The sequence below is a fragment of the Elephantulus edwardii genome, unplaced genomic scaffold, assembly GCF_000299155.1.
Source record: "Elephantulus edwardii isolate Elephantulus edwardi_28Jun2011 unplaced genomic scaffold, EleEdw1.0 scaffold00009, whole genome shotgun sequence".
NCBI classification, from domain to species: Eukaryota; Metazoa; Chordata; class Mammalia; order Macroscelidea; family Macroscelididae; genus Elephantulus; species Elephantulus edwardii.
This window is the reverse complement of record NW_006399759.1, coordinates 31,324,314-31,332,182: the sequence shown is the minus strand read 5'-3', so window position 1 is coordinate 31,332,182 and position 7,869 is coordinate 31,324,314.

Genomic DNA, 7,869 nt, shown 5'->3' with positions numbered 1-7,869 from the left:
TCTATCTATCTATAAAATAACTATTTTCATTACTCAAGGCTTAGGTCAAATCAACAGCATTAAGAAAATTCTGTGCATCTCTTTTTGGAAAATGCACCAACAAAATATACTGTAATATAATATTTAACACAATAGGGTCGCTATGAGTCGTCTACAACTCGACGGCATTAAACAACAACAACATAAAACCTTATATAATTACACTATGTACTTTTTAATTATGAGATTTTCTATGATCTAATCCCACAAGCCATCTTTCTTGATATTGAAACCCTTCAGGCTGTTCATTCTTTAGGGAGTTAGCATTTATTCTTCATCTCTGATGGCTTAGTGACAAGGAGTTGTGCTTACAACTCAAAAGATGCAGTTCAAATTCATAAGCTGCTCCATTGGAGAAAGATGGAAAGTCTTCTCCTGTGTGATTAATTGCTTTTGAACTCACTAGGGTCAGTTATGGGTTGGTTCTGAGTTGATAGCTTATAACAACAACTTCTAAAGTTTTTCTCCTAGATTTTGGTATAGTGACATTTAAGGGGCAGTTTCTGATTTTTTTATGTTACATTAGATTTTTAAAGACAGTCTACACATAATTTTGTGATATAATCATTCTTATTATATATATTTCTATGGTATTTATCAATGCCAATATTTTTTTTTATTTCTCTTCTCTTCAACTAGAGTAAAATTTATCAAATGCTGATAATTAGTTTATTTTAATAGCTATAAGTAATAGTGTTCAGAAAATCTTATTCACAATGTAGTTGTTCTTATTTGCTGTCAAGTCACTTTAGATTCATAGTGATCCTTTGTACAACAGCCCTAAACCTTGCTCTGTCCTGTGCCAATTTTACTGTCTCCCACACACCTACACCTATTATCCCAATCACTGAATCAGTCTACCTCATCAAGAGTCTTTCTCTCTTGTGCTATCCCTTCACTTTCCCAAGCATGATGTCCTTCTCCAAGGACTGGTCCCTCCTTGCAACATGTGCAAAGTATGTCAGATGACGATTCAGAATCTTTGCCTCTAAGGCATGGCCTGGTTTCACCCTATACAGGATGAACCTGTTTGTTCTCTTAGTAGTCCATGATATATTTAACACTCTTCTCAAACACCACAGATCAAAGGCATCAATTCTCCTATCATCCCTAGTTATTGTCTAGCTCAGTGATGCATAGGAAGTGATTTCAAAGACCATTCCCTGTAAGAGGAATACCTTAGTCTCCAGACTTACATAGTTTCTCTTCAGTATTTTGGAGAGGTCTGTCACAGAAATATATCAATTTCCCAGTGCAATATATCTTTTTATTTCCTGGCTGCTGGTGCAAATAGTGTTGATTGTGAAATAAAGCAAACTAAAATTTAACAATCTCAATCTCCTCACCATCTATCAGGATGTTGCCAATTGGCCCAATGCTGTGAGTCTTTATTTCCTTGATATCGAGCTTCAAATCATTTTAAAGGCTACAATCTTTGACATTCTGTAACAAGTGCTTCAGGTCCTCCTCAATTTCAGTAAGCAGGGTTTCATCATCTGCATAGCACAGACTGATGAGAGTCTTCCTCCAACTCTGATTCCACATACCTACTCAAAGAGCCCAGTCTCCTGGATAATTTTTTCTGCATATAGACTGAATAGGTATGGAGATGGGATAAAATTGAAACTAAATTAATTCATAATAAAACTATGTATCCAAATAACACAGACTAGGAAAAACCATTTTCCATCTACTTCCAAAATATAACAAGCATTTGAAAACCCTATATACACAAGAGCACATTTAGAGTCAACTAACAACTGAATAGTAACTGAAGCTGAGCCTTCAAATTTGGTAACACAAAGTAGGAACAACAGTTATAAGAAGACATTAATGATTGATACGTGGAATGTGAAAATCATGAATGTAGAAAAGCTATATATTGTAAAGGGGAAAAAAAGGAACACATAAATATTGACATACTGGGTATTACCAAAATGAGATGAATTGGCATGGTACATATGATCTACTATGCTGGAGATGAAAAGATGAGGAAAGGCAAGGTCACTTTCGTAGTTAAAAGGGCCATTTCTAGATCCATCTTGATGTACAATATTGTAAGTGACAGGATAATATCCATATGCATACAAGGAAGACCAATTAATACTACTATAATTCAAATTTTGCACCAACAACCAGAGCCAAAGAAGAGGAAACAGATGATTTCTACCAACTGTTGCAGTCAGAAATTGATTGAACATGTAACCAAGATGCATTTATAATAATGAGTGACTGGAATGAAAATATTGGGAACCAGGAAGAAAGGTCAGTATTCAGAAAATATAGACTTGGTAACAGAAACTAGTCTGGGGATAGAATGATAGGATTCTGTATAGTCAATGAAAATTAGGTCAGGTGCTAATTGTGGAACACACCATCAATTTCTTATATGCCAGTTCCAATTAAAGGTTAAATCATAGCCACAGGAAATAAAATTTGATCTTGAGTCTATCTCCCATGAATTTAAAAGCCAAATCAAGAGTAGAATTGAAGCCTTGAACACTAAAGAACAAAGATCAGATGATTTGTGGGAAGAATATTGTTCATGAAGAATGCAAAAAGTCATTACTAAGAAGGAAGAAGGAGAAAAGACCAAAATAGATGTCAGAAGAGATTCTGAATATTGCACTACAGTGCCAAGAAGCCAAAATAAAGTGGAGAAATCAAGAAGTTAAGGAGTTGAATAGAATATTTCAAAGGGCAGCTAAGGAAAACTAGGCAAAATATTATACTGAAATGTGCAAGAAATTGGAGTCTGAAAATCAAAGGGGCTGAACTCATCAGTGTCTTAAACCTAAGGAAATGAAGAATAAAATTCAATCCACAAGTTGCAATGTTTAAGGATGCTTTAAGTAGGATATTAAATGATAGAGGAAGCAGTAAAAGAAGGGAAGACGTATACAGAGTCATTGTACCAAAAAGAATTGACTGATACATAAGAATTTCAAGAAACAACATATAATGAAGAGGCAATGGTGATGAAGGAGGAAGCTCAGGCTGCTCTGAAGTACGTGGCAAAAAATGTAGCCCCAGGAATTGATGGAATACTAATTGAAGTATTCCAACAGATGCTTCCCTGGATATGCTCACCAAGTTGTGTCAAGAAAACTGGAGGACAGCTACTTGGCCAACTAACTGAAGAGAACCATATTTATTCCCATTTCAAAACAAGGTGATGCAACAGAATGTAGAAATTATTGAACAATATTACTAATATCACACACTAGCAAGATCCTGCTGAAGATTATCCAGAAAAGACTACCAGTATATTGTCAGAGAACTACCAGAAATATAATCTAGATTTAGAAGAGCTCGTGGCACTAGAGGCATTACTGTCAATGTCAGATGGATCTTGACAGAAAGCAAAGAGTACCAGAAGAATGTCTATCTGTATTTCATTGACTATGCATAGGCATCTGACTGTGTGGATCACAACAAATTGTGGCTAACCTTGAGGAAAACAGGAATGCCAGAACACTTGATTGTGCTTATGCAAAACCTATACTTGGACCAAGAGCAGTCCTCAGAGCAGAGAAAGGAAATATTTCATGGTTAAAAGTCAGGACAGGAGAGTTTTATTGATGCATCCTGTCTCCATACCTTTTCAATCTGTATGCAGAACAGAACATTTGGAAAGCAGGCTTTATGAAAAGGAATACAGCATCAAGATTTGAGAAAGACTCATGAACAAGCTACAATATGCAGATGGGACAACCTTGCTTGTTGAAATTGAAAAAGACCTGAAGAGCTTGCTGCAGAAGGTCAAGGACTGTAGACTTCAATATGGATTGAAGCTCAATAAGAAGAAAAGATTCTGACCACTGGGACATTTGACAGAACCATGATAGATGGAGAAGAAATTGAGGTTGTTAGTAATTACAGCTTGCTTAGCTCCAGAATCAATAATTAAAACACCAGCATTCAGGAAATAAAAAAATGAATTACATTGGGAAAATATGCTGTCAGGTATCTAGCCAGAGTGTTGAAATGCAAGGATGTCAGTCAACAGACAAACGAAGCCTAATCCAGGCTCTGGTCTTCTCTATTACTTGTTATGCTTCAGAGAACTGAGCAATGACTAAGGATGACAGAAGAAGATTCACTGCCTTTAAGCTGTGGTGCTGGAGAAGGATTTTGAACATAACATGGACTACAAAGAAAATAAATATGTCCGTCTCGGAGAGAGTAAAACCAAGTCTCTCTTTAGAGGCCAGGATTTTTAAGCTCTGTCTCACATATGTTGAACACGTGTTCCCGAGACCAGTCCTTGGAGAAGGGTATTATGCTCAGAAGGCTGGAGTGATAGGGCAGGAGAGGAAGAACCCTGATGAGCTGGATTGATACCGTATCTGCAGCAAAGGGGATTGGTGGATAGGTATTAAGACTGGCTCAGGACAGAGAAGGGTTCAGAGTGGCTGTAAATATGGTTGCTATGGGTCACAGGAGACTTAAGGGCATGTAACAACAACAACAACAACATATTATATCAGATATTTTTAAGTTAAGCCTCTTGTTTAAGAGTCAACAAGTCCTCATGCAGAGCCTTTATATTTAAAATTCGCTTGTTATTTTATTTTGGAGGAACATTCTTCTCAGTGGTACAGCATTCTTCGGCCAATTTGCTATACTGAGGTAACCTGGGGTTGCTGTGATGCTGAACCTTGAGCCACTGGAGTGTCAAATGCCATAATAGTTTCCTAGGATAGACAGTGTTTGATGGATCTCCCAGTTTAAGACAGGTTTGGAAACAGGAGTGGCATCTACTTCCTAAACAACATGCCTCTGGAAACTCTATGAACTTTGAGAAATGACAATAATTATAGAAAAGCTTCAGGTCTTTTGTTCATAGAATCGCTATGAATAGCGCTCAACTCAACAGCAATCAACAATGACAAACAATAAATGGAAAACTTATATTTTAGTTTGAAAATATAATAAATGAATATATGAAGATATCCCTGTTAGAGGGATGACGTCTTCCTTTTGGAGAAATTAATTTTGTTAAGAATTTTTGACAATAATGTCTCTTGATTAGAACTAAGCCAACTGACAAAAAATTCTTATTTTAGTCTAATTTCTGTCATAAAAATAAAATATTTTTCCAAGATATTAAAGGTAGTTGCCAATATATGAATAAGCCCTGGTCTTAATCTGCTTTAAAATTTAATTTGCGGACCCTGAAGAAGCAACTGACCCCACTACTGTGTGACCCCACAGGACATCTGCAACCTGACTGAGGTACTCACACTTGACTACCAGGAAGCCAGTCCTGCTGAGCACAAGCTTTACAGCTGCAGTGTGATTGAGATCCCTGGGAGTCTCCACAGGGGCAGGTAATCCCGTGGAGTGCAAACAGACCATTTACAAACTGTGTGAGTCTTTTGCGCAGTTACCCAATCATCTCTACCCAGACAGGTGCCAAGCTGAGAGTGAGGGAGACAGTTTCAAACTGAGTGAGGTTCTGACAAGTGTCCATCTGGAAGCTAGACTTGCTGAGCACCAGCAGGACAACTGTAACCTGAGTTAGGCACCTGTGTTTCCACACGCAGGTAGGGAAACACACACACCCTCCACACCCCCAAACCCATACACAAGTGGGACAGCTGCAAACCTGAGTGAGGTCTTCCCATGCGACCACCTGGACAGCTAGCCCCACTAGGCAGAAGTCATACAGCATACACCTGTGCTTGTGCCTGCTCCCCTCATCACTCACGACTTGGCATACACCTATACTAGTGTTTACCCCTCCTGTTCACTCCTCCCCTTACATTCACATCTCCTCAGGGTCAGTCAACTAACTGCCTTTAATCTGAAGCATCTTCATCTGAATTAGCTGTAATAATTATTCAACAGAAGAAGCCGTTTTCATAGGCAGTAAATGGACACTTGCTTTGGTTCAGAAATTCAGAGAGAAACACAGGAAACATAACTGCTAAGCCCTCATCTGTAGCATTGATTTCAGATCAAGAACCTATCATCACCTTAGGCATGAAAAACACTACCACAGCATCAAGAATGAAACAGACCACCTCACAAGCTACACAAAAACAAAGCAAGATGTCAACCACCCAAACTGACACAATACCAATGAATTTCCTGAAGCCAGAAAGTCTGATGGAACTTTCTGATACTGAATTCAAAAAAACAATGATTGAATATTTTCAATGGGTGAAAGACTTGAAGAATTATAGGACACTGCAAGCAAAAACCAGGAAGAATTTTTAAAAAATCAAAAACAATACAGAAAACACAAGTGTGGCATTAGAAGCTCTGGAAAAGCAAAACCCCACAATCCAAAATATAAGGTCCAATGTTTCAGATGCTGTCAACATGACGGAGGGACATATGAACAGAATTGAAGAGATGGAACACAGAATGAATGAAATTGAAGATAGAATTGTCACCACTGATCTGCTGGGACAAAAAGCAGAATCAGAAATGAAGGAAAAAGAAAAAAACTAAGAATAATGTGGAACTCCATCAAGAGAAATAACATGTGCATCATTGAAATCCCAGAATAGAAAGAAGCAAGTAAAGGCACAGAAAAAGTTGTGGAATAATTGTTGGAAGAAAACATTCCAGACATAATGAAGAATGAGAGAATATATATTCAAGAAGCTGAGCAAACACCATATAGAATAGACTCCAAAAGAAAAACACCAATGCATATCAAAGTCATGTTTGCCAGAACAAAGATAAGGAGAGAATTCTGCTGAAAGGAGTTTGTAAAAACAAGACAAGCATTGCAAGAAACACTGAGAGACGTCCTTCTTACAGAGGTGCCACAGAAAGCAGGATAGACCAACATAACTAGCAACAACACCAAAAAGGACTCAACACAATGATTGCAATAAAACCCTAATTCTCAATAATCACACTGAATGTGAATGGTTTAAATGCACCACTGAAGTGAAAAAGAGTAGCAGACTGATAAAAACAAAATCTATCAATATGTTGTCTACAAGAGAAACACCTGAAAATTGAAAATAAAGAAAGACTAAAAATAAAATGGTGGGGAAAAAATACCAAGCAAATGGCAACCAGAAAAAAGCAGGAGTAGCAATATTAATCTCTGATAAAATAAATTTTAATGCAAAACCCATAACAAAGAACAAGGAAGGTCATTACATAATGCTTAACAGATCAATAGAACATGAGGACATAACAATAATAAATATATATGTACCAAATGAGAGACCTGAAAAATATATAAAACAAACATTAACAAAACTGAAAAAAGAAATAGACAACACTACTATAGTTGTTGAAAACTTCAAAACACCACTTTCAAGAAAAGACAGAACTACCAGAAAGAAACTCAACAGAGATGCTGAAGAATTAAACCACATAATAAACCAACTCGATATCATAGATATTTATAGGCAAATGCATCCCTAAAAAGCACAGTATACTTTCTTCTCCAACATGAATGCAACATTTTCCAGAATAGATCTTGCCACAAGATAAGAATCAATGTATTAAAAAACATAGAAATCATACAGAGCATCTTCTCAGATCATAATGCTATAAAATTAGAAATTAATAATAAGAGGATAAAGGAGGAAAAAATCCATATATTTGGAAGTTGAACAATACCATTCTTGAACATGAGTGGGTACAAGAAGATGTAAAAGTTTCTTGAAACAAATGACAATGAAAATACAACTTACCAAAACCTCTGGGAAATAGTCAAAGCAGTAATCAGAGGTCAATTTATATCAATAACTCAACACATCAAAAGGTAGGAAAAAATTGGATCTAATCCAATATCTTCAAAAAATTGAGAAAGAACAGCAAGAAAACTCTAAAAAACACTGAAATTATAAAAAT